The sequence below is a fragment of the Mixophyes fleayi genome, chromosome 1, assembly GCF_038048845.1.
Source record: "Mixophyes fleayi isolate aMixFle1 chromosome 1, aMixFle1.hap1, whole genome shotgun sequence".
Classification (NCBI taxonomy): Eukaryota; Metazoa; Chordata; class Amphibia; order Anura; family Limnodynastidae; genus Mixophyes; species Mixophyes fleayi.
In genome coordinates, this window is record NC_134402.1 from 435,048,393 (window position 1) to 435,065,876 (window position 17,484).

Here is a 17,484-nt window from a genome sequence, read left to right on the forward strand (position 1 = left end):
ATAATAAACCTCTATCCTCCTCTCTGCACTAGCGATTTTGGTTAGAGCAATTGCAAGAACAATATTGTATTCTCTGTCCCTGCTCTAATTAGCCTATGACTACACCCTGCTCTCTCCCTCTGTCAAATGGCGATGGATTGCTGTGGAGGCGTGTATTTATAAAGTTGAAGTATCGCGAGAACCGAGTCCCGAGATCCGACGACGTCACAATGACGTTCGGCCTCGATTTGGATTCGGAATGGGCGGGAGTGTACCGAGCTGCTCAGCTCGGTACTCGGATACCCAAAGTTCGGGTGGGTTCGGTTCTCGGAGAACCGGACCCGCCCATCTCTAGTAGGAACCCTGACATACATATCAACCTATTACCCTATATTTCATGCAGAGTACAGGTAAAAAAAAAAAATAGAGGTGGGTGTGACTTCATGACATCAGTTTGCATCAAGTAGGTAGAGTAAATGTGTATAATGAAGTTAATTGCATAATCACGGCACTGCCTTCTCAGTGGTCACTGGAGTGGCCGTGGCTTGTTGATGAGTAGCGTCACATCGCTTTCCCGCCCACCTTGCAGGCAGACAAGAGACCTTGCAGGATTATTGTCCACTCACTTGAAAGTCCAGAAGGTTTCCACCTAAGTTGAGACTCCTGGAATGCCTCTCAAAAATACTGTATCAGTAGGTGTTGAATATCCTTCTCTCTAGAGCTAACCCCACTTTATAAAACGAGTTCTTTAGGATTCAGTATTATAGAAGTACATTTTAAATCATGTTAGTTATAGTGTACAGCATACATAACTAACATAGGCAAGTTGTTTACCAGGAGTTCCGGGGGGCAGGTGGATGTGTGGGGGCGGAGCTCAAAGAATCACGTTATTAGCTCCATCCCCAAAACGGTCATCACTAGTTTGGACCAATAAAAATGGGGCAGGGTCACGATGATGTATGCAAGGCTTCACTAAGCCCTGCCCCCTCCGTTTAATTTACAGAGGCGGTCGGGATTCTGGAGAATTGCCTGCTCCCAGAAATTCAAGAGTCTCACGGATATTCCGGGAGAGTAGGCTACTATGGTGTTCATTAAATTAGTAGTCACTTTCATCTTAGAGTGTGACTGCTATTTAATGACCCTTTATTAGCTAATTATAGCCTGAATGACAAATCCAGTCTATAAAGGGGAATAAGCATGTAGTTCATGTTTTAATATTACCCACTGTATTACGATCTATAGCAACAAAGAACAGTACTAGAATGATTGACTTTTAATCAGGCAGACAAACCACCAGCAATAATTATAATTGTGTGATTTGATAAAACCCCAGATTAGAATGTTCTGTGGCGAATCCCCTACGGTTTACCTACAAAGATATTTTTTTGATTATACTAAAGGTTCTCCACACTCACATGAAAAGAAAAAAAAAATAGTTGGATGTATTTTAGCCCACTACTGACATTCAGAAATATATGTAACGTACATATTTGAGAGATCAAAATGATTTAATGAAGTTTGAGATTGTATAACTTCAGTGTTTCACAACCAGTGAATCCTTTCTTGTGCTCATGGGTTTTTAATATGTGGCTTTGTCCCGATCAGTGGGAAAGTTGGGATGTATTATGTTCACTGCTGCTCTGTGTGGCAGAACTGCAAATGGGTGATGTCACTGGTGTGCACGGCAATGAAGTGGAGGAGAGAGCAGGGCAGCCTTGCCCAACAAAAGCACTGGGCACGTCGCCAGGGATTGGCCCCAGCCCCATATTGACGTACCACACCCCCGTCCTGATGCTACCTACCCCAATGGTGGGAGGAATTCAAATACAAGGCGGTGGGCAAAGACAAACCCAAATAGGGAGGTGGGCGCACAAAGGGTAAGAAAGAAAGGGACAGAAGGAGAGAGCGATATAGGCGCACACACACATAAGAGGGGGTTGAGAAATACCTGGGAGCCGGAGAGCACGATATAGACATACTGTAAGTGTACTGATATTTTCTTGAAAGACATAATGGAAATCTCTTTGTCACGTTAATAGTACTGAAGAGGCCACTGACTGGTACTGACGCAACTAGATTGGGAGGCGCAGACTCTAACACACCCCTCTGTATTCACCAGGGACACCTGCAAGGAGGTATGGGCTTGGCTGCGTGAGGTATGCAGGTCGTGGCTCTCCCAACTAGTCACAGTGCAGTGGAGCGCAGACGGAAGGCAGATAGTGGGTGCAAAACAGTTGAGACGAGATACACAAGGGAATAACGAGGAGAATGGTCAGAGAAAGCCAAGGTCCGGAACTTGCTGGACTAGAGGTACCGAATCACAAAGCCAAGGCATAGTCAGGAAACAAGCCAAAAGTCAGCAATGGGAATGAAAGACAGGAACAGGACACTGGAACGCTGGAGACTTGAGAACCAATACTCTGGCACTGATGGATGGAGGTGCCAGATATACCGAACAGTGGCCCCTGATAGGGTGGAGGTGATTTCAGTGGTCAGATGCACCTGACCGCCGACATACAGATGAAAAGAATGAAACTGTGCATGCGCGCGCAGCGGAAACCCGGAAGTTCGTCTCGTTGGAAGCACTGGGACGTGAGTCGGCAGAGGAGGCAGGGGTCCGTCCCCGACATGTATGGACACTCTTGTAAACCTTATTCTGTAGTATATGTGGATATAGCCCGTCGCTCCTCTTCAACTGACACATTTAGCATGACGTAATATAGTAACATGGGACAATGCAGAGGCAGAACTAGCGAGCTGTGGGCCCTGGTACCGGGAACCGGGAAGGAGGGAACTGATGCCTACAGCTCACTAGTTCTCCGTGCAGCGGGCCCCATTATCTCCATGGGCCCCAGAGCACTGCACCGGCTGCACCAATGGTAGTTCTGCCACTGGGACAATGGCATCACAGCATCACAGTGTCTTAGCCACGTCTACAGCCTTGTAGCCATAGGGTGATATACATTTGCTGGTGGTATACAATCTAGTGGTGAGGCAGTAAGTAGTGTATTACATGTCTGCATACATGTTCATGTGTCATCTGGACAAACATACCTCTATTGGAAGGAGGAGAAACACGCTGGAGCCCCTTACCTGAATAGAAGTGGTGGTGTGGTCTGCACTCTGCGAACTAAGTGTCCGCGTGTTGCCTTCTCTAGGGCAGTAGACAGCGAGTTTCCCATGATGCGGAGAGTGGTGGATCCCGCTATGACTAGTTAGAAGGGCCATGAGCTGCAGTAGTAGGCGGTGCATGGCCCCTACCTTCCCCACAGTGGCAGAAGGGTGGCGGTTCCCCCCCCCTTTTTTTTAATAATGACAAAAGCCTTCTTCTGGTGGCCGACACAGTAGGGGCGCTTATGGACAACTGTGTACAGTGCGAGTCTGAGATTAGCATTGTAGAGCCACCTCTATAAAACAGGTTATTGAGTTCCATGTCCATTCTGAAACATTTGAGTCCATGTTGGCTTTTGAGTCTGAGCATTTGAAAATTCTAACCATGAAATCACTTAACCATGTTAAAAACTGCGCTTTTATTTAAGCGTGTGACTGCTATCAAATTGCTTTTAATGGCTAAATATATCCTGAATGACAAATCCAGTCTACATCCTGTATAGGGGAATAAGCATGTAGTTCATGTCTTAATATTTGCCACTGCATTAAGATCGATAGCAACAAAGTACAGTACTAGAATGTTTGACATTAAGCAGGAATAGGAATGTACTGTTTGCGCACAAGCCTCCAGCATGTAATTATAACTGTGCGATTTGATAAAACCCCAGAATACAATGTTCTGTGGCGAGTCTTCTACTGTTCACCTACAAAGATATTTTTGAATATACTAAAGGTTCTCCGCACTCTCAAGAAAATAGCAGGATGTATTTTAGTCAAATAGCTTGTGGCATTCAGAAATAATATATATGAACAAAATGAACACAATGATTCAATGAGGTTTCAGATTCTATAATATCAGTGTTTTACAACCAGTGAATTTTAAAGTGCTACGGAATTGTAAACCAATTGTAAAGCGCTACGGAATTTGCTGGCGCTATATAAATAAATGTTGATGATGATGAATCCTTTTAAGGGTTGCGCTGTAAACAAATTGAACAGTTTCGTATTTTAAAACCATACTTTATATAAAATCACAGAATAAGACATTTTAAATAACTTGATACACTATAGCAGAAGTTAAAACTTTTTGGGCCTGATTCATGTCTGAACGCAACTTGCACCGGTGGAAATATTTTTCACGATTACCACCATTCCGACACCAAGGAGTCCTCCACTTAAAATCCGAATCTGTGAAAAAACTATTTAAATAGAAGCACGCTTACCTCCATACCGACGCTGTAGATCTCCGATCGCAGCAGGATGCTGACCGCAAGTTATTACGACTAGTCAGGTGTCCGTCAGTAGACTTTCACGTCATTGCGACCTGTATGACTTTTAATTTAAAGCGGCAATGTCAGGACCCCGCATGTTATGTGTGTAAACACTTAACCCGACATTGCCGATTTCGATTTGAATCTGGATGGCAATACGCTCGCCTAAACAGTAGTTGCCGAACCTAGACACACAGAACAGACTGCAGCATGTGTGTAAGTACGAAAAAGTTCACCTCAGAATGCATAAAACCTTTATTTCATCACAATGTAAAAGAACAACTACTAACCGTGTAATCATTTATATATTTATTTGCAAATATAATATTTGTTTTACATTAATTACATAAAGATGCTTTCAATATGTACTAGTTATACAGGGCCTGATTCTGTAAGGCAAAACGAATGTGTTACGCACGTCTGTATTCAACTATAATCGGATCTGAAGAAACGTCTCTTGATGAATACGGGTCTAGGTACGCTCTGCGGGCCTGAGTCATTAAGGCAAGCAAAGGAGTAAATGTTCTCTGGGACAAACCATGTTACAATGCAAGGGGTGCAAATCAGTTTATTGTTTTGTACATAAGTTAAATACTGGCTGTTTTTTCATCTAGCACACAAATACTTGCTAGCTTTATTATTACATTGAAATATAAAGATGATCTAGGACATACCCTACCCAAACTATAAATCTGCCTCACATTTTAAATTTACCTCCCCCTCCAATACAACATGGTTTTGGCCAGGTGCAAATGTTACTCCTTTTTTATGCTTTACTCTCCTTAATGACTCAGGCCCTGCATGTACAGCACTTGCTGCATTGAGACTGACACAACACACTGCTGGATACGTACAATACATATGTGGAATATAAAGCAGAAAGCACAAAAAAAGTATTCAAATAATGGTAAAATGGTCATTAATAAAAAGCATTACATTTATTTATTTTTTTAAATGAAATACATTTATCTGGTTGTTATTAATGTCTACGGTACATAAAATGCATTTTTATAGTTGTTCCTGATTGCAAACACATGCTATAGCATGCATACGCAGCCGCCATCACTGTCACTCGGTTAATTTCAGGATGGGGCTGACTGCTACCCTATCTTTGGAGGTGAGGGGGGCCAATTAGTATACATTGTTCTCCATAGGACTAGTACTGACATTTTGTCTACAACCCAGTAGGGAGCTTCTTTGTAAGCACAGCTCATCTCCTGTCTCCCCTCCAACCCCCTGATCCAGCAACCACCAAAGTTTAAAGAGGGAGAGAGCCAGGGGTTTGCCCAGGGACTGGAAAACACTGTGAAAATTTGACCCTAGATATAGAGCCACTCCAGGGGGAGGGAGATGATGTTCATTCTGTGATTTGATTTCTGGAAGGTGCAAGATCTGGTGTTGAGTTGCTATTGTCTACCAGTGAAATACATAGGCAGATTCATGGGTCGTCAAGTCAGGACAGCCAGGTGACTAACTCCTTAATCTAGTGGTGTACAGGACAGATAATGTGGTGATATTCTAGTGATTTATTTTTATTACAATAAATATATTGTTTTACTTTCTAACTGCATTTGCCTGAGTGACTATGCAAACCTTAGAAGGTACTGGGGTAGGCTTCCCTGGCATAGTAAAGCACCCTTGGGTGGCCAGCCAGCGTGAAGTGGGTAGAATTAGGCCAGAAATCCCGGTATCTTCACAATTTTTGTTATCAAGCAGCCAATTTATAAATTAATTGGATTTAGAGTTACCTATTTATTTGAGATATAACAAATAAATGAATTCTGTATATCTATTTTTTTGTATGTAAGATTTGATAAACATTAACTCCAACCTTTGTACATATACGTATATAATTATTGAAGGAGCTGGAAGATTCCTTCTAGACACCAAAAAGGTGTTGTCGTGTTATTTTGTTTTCTTTAAATCAACATCTTTATCTTTTGTTATCTCAAAGGACCCCCTTCTACAAAGGTATATAAAATAACCCTTTTGACTTATAATAGACTTTTGTAGGCCACTGCATAACAATTAAGTAACGGAGTAAAATTGCGTATGAACTTAAGGTGCTGTAAGAAGTGAATACCTTGCTTGCTCATTCAATATATGTTTACAAGAAACTTTTTCCGGCACCGCATTATTGGTTATGAAAAGGTACATAATAGTCCCTAATACCCAATATCGGTTACAGGGATCTTACTTATTGCAACTCCGGTGATTGGACGGCAGGGCCCTTGTACCTGGGGCTGTTCACTGATGAATAGAACATTCACAAATTGTGTTTTCTTACTCTGATTAAATTACCAGTCTGTGGCAGCCATCGGTTTGATGACCTTAGGCAAAACTTCTAAATATGACCGTGTATGAGGATATTTCTAACTAATAAGAAAATAATGTGTTTGTAAGTGAACATGTTTGTTAGGCTGAGAAATCGGTTCTATTATAGTCGTAGCTATTACAAGTAAACATTGCTAAAAATCTACAGCCATAATATGACCATGGTGTAATTGTAGTGATAAAACTTCAAATACGTGTACTGTCGCCACTTATCTCTGCACCGCTAGAGTCGTATTTCTAGCATCTTTATTTTATTTTTTTAGATTGTATAATTTGTTTACAAGAAAAAATAAATATTCTGTCCTTTTTCAGCACTGCTCAATAGAGGGTGAGTTGGTAGACAAAAAAAAAGTAAAGTCTTAGGGCTAGATTTACTAAGCTGCGGGTTTGAAAAAGTGGGGATGTTGCCTATAGCAACCAATCAGATTCTAGCTATCATTTTGTAGAAGGTACTAAATAAATGAAAGCTAGAATCTGATTGGTTGCTATAGGCAACATCCCCACTTTTTCAAACCCGAAGCTTAGTAAATCTAGCCCTTAGTTGGAATCTGAAGTTGACACTAGTTGGCCACTCCGACTCTTTAGCTATTGGCTACACCATTGCTGAAATGTTAGAGCAGAATCCATGCACCGGAGTTTCACCAAAACAGCTTAAAAGGGTTGTCTAGGCAAAAATAATAAGGCCACACCCTCCATGGAATATGTGAAAGAAATCTGGCATCGAGATTTGTCAAGTGTAAACCAGAGACACCTTTTTTTGCAATCAAGCTATTGCTATCTGAGAACTGGAAGTTTCATTCTAGCATGTGGAGAGATCTCTTCCTGGCAACAAAACCATTAATTCTGTTGTTTCCCGATAAAACAGTTCTGAAAAGCAAAACAAGTATAGAATTATCAACATAGTCAGGACGTTTTAGAATAAACCCTCTTACACCCTTATCAGTCACATGCACACTTCTTTTATCTCTGAAACTAGTGAGACCTAATGAGTATTCTTACTTACTCCACCCTTTTGAGCCTCTTTGACTCAAACTGCATTCCATGTGTTTGTTAATGAAAGCATTCACGTATGGCTTTTTTTTTTTTTTATTATTATTATTATTATTGTTATTATTATTGTTATTATTTCAGTACACCCCAAAGTAACTTGTCTTTTGATGTTGGTAAAGTGGGGTTACATATAGCTGACATACAATGTTTGAAAGATGCAAACACATACATAAAAATGCAAACATTAATAAACTATAGAATATTTGAGTACAAGATGCTTTCTGTAAGTAAAAGAAACTCCATGATTCACTCTGTAGTTTTCTATCTCCTTTATGATATTTTGATCATATATTCCTTGAAAGTTATCACAATTATAAATACAATATTTTTAAAACAACAAAAAGTCTGTGAGTTCCCCTTCCTCCTTCTCCTCCTTCTCCTCCTCCCTTTCTCCATCACACCTCCTTGATTTTTGAAAATAAACAATTGCAACGTTATTTACCCATTAGAGCAAAGACCTTTTACTAGCCAGTATCAAATACAACACCATTCTTTTTTGCAAGGCTGCAATTCAGACCCTTTTCACAGCAACATTTCCTAATGCATCTGCCATTTCATTACTAACCTTTTATAGCACTAGCAATTTTATCAGATTTCTTTGCACAGTACACTGGGAATAGTATACTACAATATCTTTCCTTTATTTACCTGGAACTTCTTATCCGGCCTTGTGGCAAGTTTGGAAGATGCCAGATCACTTGGAGTATATAGCTGATACGGGAAAATGCCCGATTTCTCTTCCCTGCCATTGGGGGACATGCAAGACATTGGGGTATAGTAGTGAGCTCAGGAGTCTCGTCACTTTAACTGCTAAGTCTTTGGCCTCCTCCCCTGCTATGCCCCTCCTCTCCAGAGAGATCCTCAGTTTTGTTTTAGTGACTTGGCGCTAAGGTCACTAGAGTATAGGCTCCTGCCTATACTCTGTTAGTCTTTTAGGATGACATGTTTTTATTTTTTCCTCCCTTTAGGTGCAGCGTGGGACTCCAGCCTAAGACCCAGGAGAGTGAGTAGGACTCAGCCTTGCTCACTCTGGGTCCCAGCCAAAGGTAAGAGAAGCCCTGGGCTCACTTACCTTATACCTTCTGCCGATATTCTCCATAGAAATAGGTGTAGGGGGGTGCTGTGTGAAGGAGGGCATAAAGGAAGCCCTCAGAACAGAAGAAACGGCCACAGTCTCTCTGTTAATAGCGGACAAGGGAGTGAAGCTGTATCAGCCTCTCTTCCCGCGCCGCTTCAGATGCCGGCAGGTCCCCGCTCGCCCCTATGGCAATGAGCAGTTCAGAGGAAGGGGACACAGCGGCGCTCACACTCATTTAGAGGTGAGTTGGTCCGCTTTAGATGACTCGCGCTCCTGGGCATTATTTATTATATAACATGCGTCCAGCGCTTCATGGTGGCCATTTTGCAGTGTCTTGATGGGGCCAGAAGGCGGAGGCAAGCAGGGCGGGCAGAAGCAACAGGAAGGGGAGGAGAGGTAACGATAACTTCCTTCCTCCCAGGCTGTTCTACCCGTGCGCAGGACCGAGTCTGCTCGTGGAGACACTGAAGTAAACAGCGCGTCAGCGCTGGCCTGTTCCTCTGCTTTGCCTCTCCTCTGCTGATGGACTTTTGATACCCGCTGTGTACAGGCTTGTATTCTATAGTCATTTGTGGAGGTTTATATTTGTTTTGTGAGTTATTTCTTGTGTAAATTTTCACAGACAGTACTTTACAGGTTTTTGCATTGGGAGGTGTGCTTATAGTTTAAAGAGAGTCTTTCTGGCATAGGAGACTCCAGAATTTAACAGTCTCCCTTTTGTCTGCATTCTTTTAATAATTATTTTAAGAAGCAGGACAATGACTGTGAAGGGGACAGCTAAAGGCAAGGGTCACTCTCTGCCTTCTGCAATGTAATATTCCTGTGCAAAATATAATACAAAACTTTCTGTTGGACACACAGACCGAAATGCCCTTTGCGCAGCTTGTACTGCGGATGCTCAGAGGCGAAACAGCTCAGTCCAGGAGGTACCTTCAGCAGTGGTGGAACCGCCTTGGCTGCAATCCTTCTCTTCGGCTGGGGAAAAACTGACGGCCGTTATACAGAGGTACGTGAAAACACTACCCCACTTACACTTGCAGGCAGTCAGTCTGACGAAAACGCTTCCACATCACAGGCGGGGTCAACCCGCAGGGAAGATAGGTTATTAACTATTTCCCAGAGGGGTAAGAGAGCTATTACTGATACAGGTCTGGATCTAGACCAGTACTCTGATCGCTCCTCGGCAGAGGAAGGTGAGGTAGATTTAGACCCGGAAGGGGAGAGCCGTTATGACTCTGACTCGGTTTCCACTAGTGTGGATAGTCTAATTCCAGGAATCAGGCATACCTTAGGGTTTGCTGATCCTGAGTCCTCAGCGCCCACAGGTGTCTCTCTATTTAAAAGAGCTAAGGCTCAGTTGGCTACATTCCCCATTCTCCAGAGATGTTGGAGATTATTTCAGAAGCTTGGCATAGGCCAAATAAACAATTTATGATGCCGGGAAAATTAAAATCTTTTTATCCTCTGCCACCTGAGGACACAGTAAAATGGGAGTCATTACCTAAGGTTGACACCGCGGTAGCCCGTTTAGCTTCATCTTCTGCTATTCTTGTCCATGAACGGATAACCCTTAAAGATTACACGGATAAAAAGTGTGATTTAGCGCTTCGCTCGGCATACACTGCTGTGGGAAGATTGTTTAGACCAAATATGGCTGTGGCCTGGGCTAACAAGGCCGTGCAATTATGGATGGAAGCTTTGGTTAAAGGTCTTAGAGATAATACTCCTCGTACTGAACTCTTAAATCTTGCGGAGCATGTTCTAGAGACATCGGAGTATGTGGGAAACGCAGCCATGGATGCGGTGTCAGTGAATGCTAAGGCCTCCGCTCTTATTGTAGCGACTCGTCGTAACCTTTGGTTACGGACATGGTCTGTTGATGCGGAATCTAAGAGAGCATTAGAGAATTTACCCTTTGACCGCTTAACCCTATTCGGGGCGGAACTCAAGAGGGTTATTCAAGAGACTACAGGGGGAAAAAGCACTTCTCTCCCTACTGTTTCCAACAGGCCCCATCAGGGCAGGTTTCGTTCCTTTCGTGGTTTTGCCCGTGGGGGAGGTACCCTTAATGGAGGCCAGTAATCAGCATCAAAGGCACCTGCTTATAGATGCAGAGGAGGTAGAGGTGCGGCGAGAAGAGGTTCTACTCGCCCAGCAGATAAGATCTCAGCCTGCCAGAGCTTCTTGGGGGGAGCATCAGGTAGGTGCACGCATTCTTCAGTTCAGAGATCAATGGTGAAAGTCCACAACAGATCTCTGGATTCGAAGGATTGTGTCCAGGGGCTATATTATAGACCTAGCCCACTCCCCCCGTCACAGATTTTTCATCACCCCTCTCCCCTCTTGTCCCCTCAGACGTGTCGCTCTTCAGGAAGCTATTCAAAAACTTCTAGAAGTGCAGGTTATTGTTCATGTTCCTCCTCTAGAAAGGGGTCTAGGATTTTACTTGAACCTTTTCCTGGTACCAAAGCCAGATGCGTCTTTCCGGCCCATTCTGAATCTTCGGTCGTTAAACAAACAACTGAATATTCAAAGATTTCGCTTGGAATCCCTTCGCTCGGTAATAGCAGGGATAAAGAAAGGGGAGTTTTTGGCATCCATAGACATCATGGATGCCTACCTGCATGTACCGATATGGGAAGGACACCAGAGTCTCCTTCGTTTTGCAGTAGGAGAGGCGCAGTTCCAGTTCAGGGCTCTCCCCTTCGGCCTGGCTTTGGCTCCCAGAGTCTTTACCAAGATTATGGCCATCATGGCCGGTCTTCTGCACCAGAAGGGTATAACAATTATCCCTTATCTAGACGACCTTTTGTTGAAGGCACCGTCTGCTGTTCTTCTGTCCCAACATATTCAGACAGTTATGCAGTTTCTTCAAAATCACGGCTGGGTGTTGAATTTACCCAAGTCATCTCTTGTTCCAGCTCAACAAATGCGTTTCCTGGGTCTGCTTTTCGATACTCAGTCTCTGAGAGTTTATCTTCCAAGGAAAAAAGTCCTAGCTCTGCAGAAAAGGACCAGAGCCATTCTAGTGAAAAAGAGGGTCTCGGTCCTCAGTTGCAAGAAACTGCTGGGGACAATGGTCTCGGTAATCGAAGCAGTCCCTTTTGTGCAGTTTCATTCCCGTCCACTTCAGGCAGAGATCATACTCAAGTGGTCAGGGTCTCAGAAGAATTTAGACAAGCAGATTATTCGTCTGTCCACGCCCACAAGGCTGTCCCTTGTCTAGTGGACGTCCCAAACCAACCTGAAGAAGGGCCAATCCTTACAGACCTGGTCTTGGACTCTAGTCACAACAGACGCAAGTCTGTTGGGGTGGGGGGGAGTAACAGGAACACTGAGGCTTCAGGGTCTCTGGTCCCCTCAGGAAGACTCTCTTCCTATAAATATTCTAGAGCTCAGAGCAGTATACAATACTCTGATAGGAGCCCAGAAATTCCTAAGAGGAAAACCGCTTCAAATTCAGTCCGACAACACCACCACGGTGGCGTACATAAACCACCAGGGGGGCACTCGCAGTGTGGCTGCCATGCGAGAGACTAGGCGCATTTTGTCTTGGACAGAGCATCAGGTTCCCAAGATTTCAGCCATTCACATTCCGGGGGTGAAGAATTGAGACGCAGACTTCCTCAGCAGACATACCCTTCATCCCAGGGAATGGGCTCTAAACAGTCAGATTTTCTCCCATCTGGTGGATCGTTTGGGCTGTCCGGACATAGACCTGATGGCGTCCAGACTGAACCATCAGGTTCCGCACTACGGCGCAAGAGCTCGAGACCCAGGGGCGGAAATAGTAGATGCCATGTCGGCCCCAAGGCCATATCGGATGGTGTACATTTCCCTCCCATACCAATGGTTGCACGGGTCCTAAAGAAGTTGAAGAGATGGAGAGAGTTCCCGCTATTCTAATAGCTCCATTTTGGCCACGCAGAACGTGGTTCTCAAATCTGCTATTGTTAGCAGGGGCTCCTCCATCCTGGCTTCCAATGCAGACAGATCTTCTGGTTCAGGGTCCATTCCTTTACCAAGGTTTAGATCAGCTGGCTTTGACGGCCTAGCTATTGAAACCCTAATTCTTAAAGCCAGGGGTTTCTCTCAGGATGTTATAACTACCATGATTAGGGCCAGAAAGCCTTCTTCGTATTCCATATATAGGGTGTGGAAGACATATATTTTGTGGTGTGAGTCTAAGAGATTCCACTCTTCAAAATTTAAGCTTTCTCGTTTACTGGATTTTCTACAGGATGGGGTTCAGAAGGGTCTTCGTCTGGGTTCCCTCAAGGGCAAGATATCAGCCCTTTCTGTCTACTTTCAGAAAAAGATTGCAAATTATTCAGACGTCAAAATTTTCTTGCAGGGGGTGTTACCTATGCAACCTCCATTTTGTCATCCTGTCGAGCCCTGGGACCTCAATCTGGTTCTTCGTGCTCTTTTTAGGCCTCCGTTTGAACCTTTAGAGTCCATTGACTTACGGTATCTTACGTGGAAGACGGTATTTTTGTTGGCTATAGCTTCAGCTCGCAGAGTGTCTCAGCTTGTGGCTCTTCGCTGTGACCCCCCTTTTCTTATTTTTCACGCTGATAGGGCGGTCCTTCGTACCAAGCCATCTTTTGTTCCTAAGGTGGTTTCCAGGTTTCACCTAAATCAGGAAATTGTTGTCCCTGCGCTCCGAGCAAAGAAGGACTCCTTAGAAGGATCTATGCAGTTCTTGGATGTGGTACGAGCTCTACGGGGTTATGTAGACCGTACGTCTCAGGTCAGAAAGACCAGAGAACTTTTTGTTTTATATGACGCCAATAAAAGAGGCTGGCCTGCTTCAAATCAGTCAATTGCCCGGTGGATCACATCCACGATTCAAGAAGCTTACATTGCAGCTTCTCTGTCCGTCCCGGAAAACTTGAAGGCAAATTCTACTAGGGCAGTGGGTGCCTCCTGGACGGCTAGGCATGGGGCGTCGGCGGAGCAGTTGTGTCGAGCGGCGACTTGGTCTTCCGTCCACACTTTCACTAAATTTTACAGACTTTAAGGCTTTGCATCGGCTGATGCAAGCTTTGGTCGCAGGATTATGCGTGCCGCTGGTCCAGAGCATTCCCACCCTTGAGGAAGCTTTGGTATATCCCCAATGTCTCGCAGTGTCCCCCAATGGCAGGGAAGAGAAAATAAGATTTTTACTCACCGTAAAATCCATTTCTCTGACTCCATTAGGGGACACTGCGCACCCTCCCTTGCTCTGTGTGTGTAGTTCTGTGTGTGAAAACTTTGGTTATGGTTCTTTATGGTTTAAGACCTTTCCAGGTTATATTACCTCCTTTACGCTCCCACTTGGTTATTCAACACTGAGGATCTCTGGAGAGGAGGGGCATAGCAGGGGAGGAGTCCAAAGACTTAGCAGTTAAAGTGACAAGACTCCTGAGTCCACTACTATACCCCAATGTCTCGCAGTGTTCCCCAATGGAGTCAGAGAAATGGATTTTACGGCGAGTAAAAATCTTATTTTTGCAGAAGCCATTTGTAGATCCTGTGCCACTAGCTTAAAACAGAACAACTATAAAAATGCACTGTGGGCCTAACTCATTAAGGAACGTAAATGCCGATATGTGCTGCATTTGACAAAAAATCGCTCTGCGTATGCCCAGAAAAAAATAATATCCCAGAGAACACAGCAACATCCAAATCATCTTCTAGTGCAAAGTAGCCTTACTACAGCCTACGATTTCATGGGCGAAATGAGAAGGGGACTGGGCGAATGCACGTAGTCCATGTACAGTAAGGGCGTGCCGAGCTCGAGCACACGCAGCAACGTACAATTCAAGCTTTGGGCATCTCAAAAGTACGTGTTATCTATAAAATGGATAAGGAACAGGGCACCTGATAGTGTAGTATTTAGGTGTAATAAATCCAATTTAATAAGGTGTTCCCTTATATGCGTACCGGATATATGCGTAAATAGGGCACGTCTGTGCAATGAATCCAAGTCCCAATAGAATCCGTGTATCTTGTAACTCCAGGCAGGAATACTGTAAATAGAAAAACAAGTGACCAGAAATAGTGTAGTATTTCTCATATGAATAGTGCAATAGGGAAACATTTAAACAAAGTATATGTGCGTATCAGATAAAAATAGGGTATGAGGCTTATCTGTATGAATCCTTAATGCTGTGTAACTCCAGGTCCACTCTATATATCTCCAAAGAAAGGGATAAACTACCATATGGTGTAGTATTTTTTACATTTAATTCAAAGAGGTTAAAGTCAATACACTCACAAACATAAAGTTAAGACGTGCTTATGTGCAGTGTTGGTCATCCAACGTGGATGTCTAATCGTTATGGCTGGCCGGGGAGAAAGGTTCTTGCTTTCCCAGTTCCAGAAGCAATGAGACTCTAGAGTGGATCCCAGCTGTAGAATGGAGGTAAGAAAGGAAAGGTCCCTTTAACAGTAATCCCCTCAACACGTTTCGTCTTAAACAAAAGACATCTCAGGAGGATGTGTTAGATTGGTAAGTCCATTTCTTACAATAAAAATACATGGGGAGCGCCCCTTTGTGCATGCGCAGTAGCCATGTTTTTCTGTCGTATCAATTGCACCAGCTATAGGTCTGTTGTAAGTGCCGATTACTAGTGATGACGGCTATGTTTGCATGCTAGAACATGTCTGCAATCAGGAGCGACTGTAAAAATGCATTTTATATACTGTAGACATTACTCTCCTCCCCTCTGATCACCTCATCCCACTCCAGAATCCAAGATTTCTCCTGGGCTGCCCCCCTCCACTGGAACGATCTCCCACGCTCCATCCGACTGTCACCTAATTTGTGCACCTTCAAACAGGCACTTAAAACTCATCTGTTCCTCAAAGCCTACCAGCCATCCATCTACCCATCTCTCCATGTTTGATCTCCTCACCTCTCTTGCCCTGTCCTGCTGCTCGCTCCTCTTGTCATCGATCTCCTATGACTCTGACATTGTGCCTTCTGTCTGTTTGCCCTTCCATTAGGATGTAAACTCTTACGAGCAGAGACTTCCTCCCTCCTGTGTCTCTACCTGTTCTTCGCCTCCAACTCTAAGGTTCTAGCTGTGTTTGGAACTATCAAAGTACTCATATTCACTGTTCTGTACTGTCTTACCCTGTCTGTTTTCTGTACGGTGCTGCGAAAACCTTCTGGTGCCCCATAAATAAAGATTAATACTATCCTAATGTATTTTGTGAGGGAGGGAAAATTCTAAGAGAAATAACCTTTTTTTTTTTTTTTGTCATTAATGATTATATAAATAACAGCTCACATTAATTGAATAGTTTTTTTTTTTCTTTTCGGTGTCTTCTTTTGGGACTTATATATATATATATATATATATATATATATATATATATATATATATATATATATATATATATATATATTCCACATGGGACTTATATATATATATATTCCACATATGTATTGGATGTGTCCTGCAGTGTCATGTCCGAGCAGAACGGAACTTGAACTATATTCTTCAACAGATGTACCTTTACATCCACTCCTTGAATACGGACGTGCGTATTCCCGATTTATTTACGTTATAGCAACCAATCAGATTCTAGTTTTCATTTATTTAGTACATTCTACAAAATGACAGCTACAATCTGGTTGCTATAGACACCTTCTCCACTTTTTCAAACCTGCAGTTAGGTAAATATACCCCCTTGGAATGGAAGAAAAAGAGAATTTTAAAGTTTACAACTGTATCACTGAACCTAACAAACAATTACATGTATAGTTTTATTGGTACTATTTTACTTAAGAGTATGTAAGCAACCACTGTTTCCTAATTTCTTTCTCATGGCGTGGCACAGAAATCCACAGTTGCACATGTTGAGCTTTTATTTCCAAGAAGGCAATACATTGATTTTCTTTTATCTTCAGTCTTGTTTTCCTTGATACAGGCTTTTTACTTTCAGCAGTATTGGTTAACATTGTAAGAAAAAAAAAAGGGCATTCTGGGAAGTCCTCCTTTAGAGTGCATAGGCATATGGCATAGGCCTGGCAATTGCATTCATTCAACTTGAGTTGAGCAGTAACTATATCTGGTCTGTATAAATTATAGTGCTAATAACTACAGGTTAATAGAGGCCATGAAAATTGTCAATGCTGTTGACAATCCTCTTCAGACAGGGTTTAATACCTATCACTTGGTAGATGGTGAGCTTGTTGTGGACCACCGTACACTCAAGCGACTGGACTAACGACTTCTCTTAATTACTTATTGATAACACTCATATGGCAGCACGGTTTCTTAGTGGTTAGCACTTCTGCCTCACAGCACTGGGGTTCACGAGTTTAATTCCCGACCATGGCCTTATCTGTGTGGAGTTTGTATGTTCTCCCCATGTTTTCGTGGGTTTCCCCTTGGTGCTCCGGTTTCCTCCCACACTCTAAAAACATACTGGTAGGTTAATTGGCTGCTATTAAATTTCCCTTAGTCTCTCTCGGTCTGTGTATGTGTGGTAGGGAATTTAGACTGTAAGCTCCAATGGGGCAGGGACTGATGTGAGTGAGTTCTCTGCACAGCGCTGCAGGATTAGTGGCACTATATAAATAGCTGCTGATGATGATCCTGGCTTGTCCTAAAGTGTACGGCTCTTGCAGTGTGATGCGTGTATCCAAGTCTGCAGCTCTGTGTG

At 43.3% G+C, this 17,484-nt stretch overlaps 1 protein-coding gene across 2 annotated transcripts in view; it reads left to right on the plus strand.

Annotated features, from left to right (window-relative positions):
* SLC45A2 (solute carrier family 45 member 2) overlaps nucleotides 1-17,484 on the plus strand; it is a 78,403-nt gene that overhangs the window by 23,899 nt on the left and 37,020 nt on the right. The gene's annotated exons all lie outside the window — the stretch shown is intronic.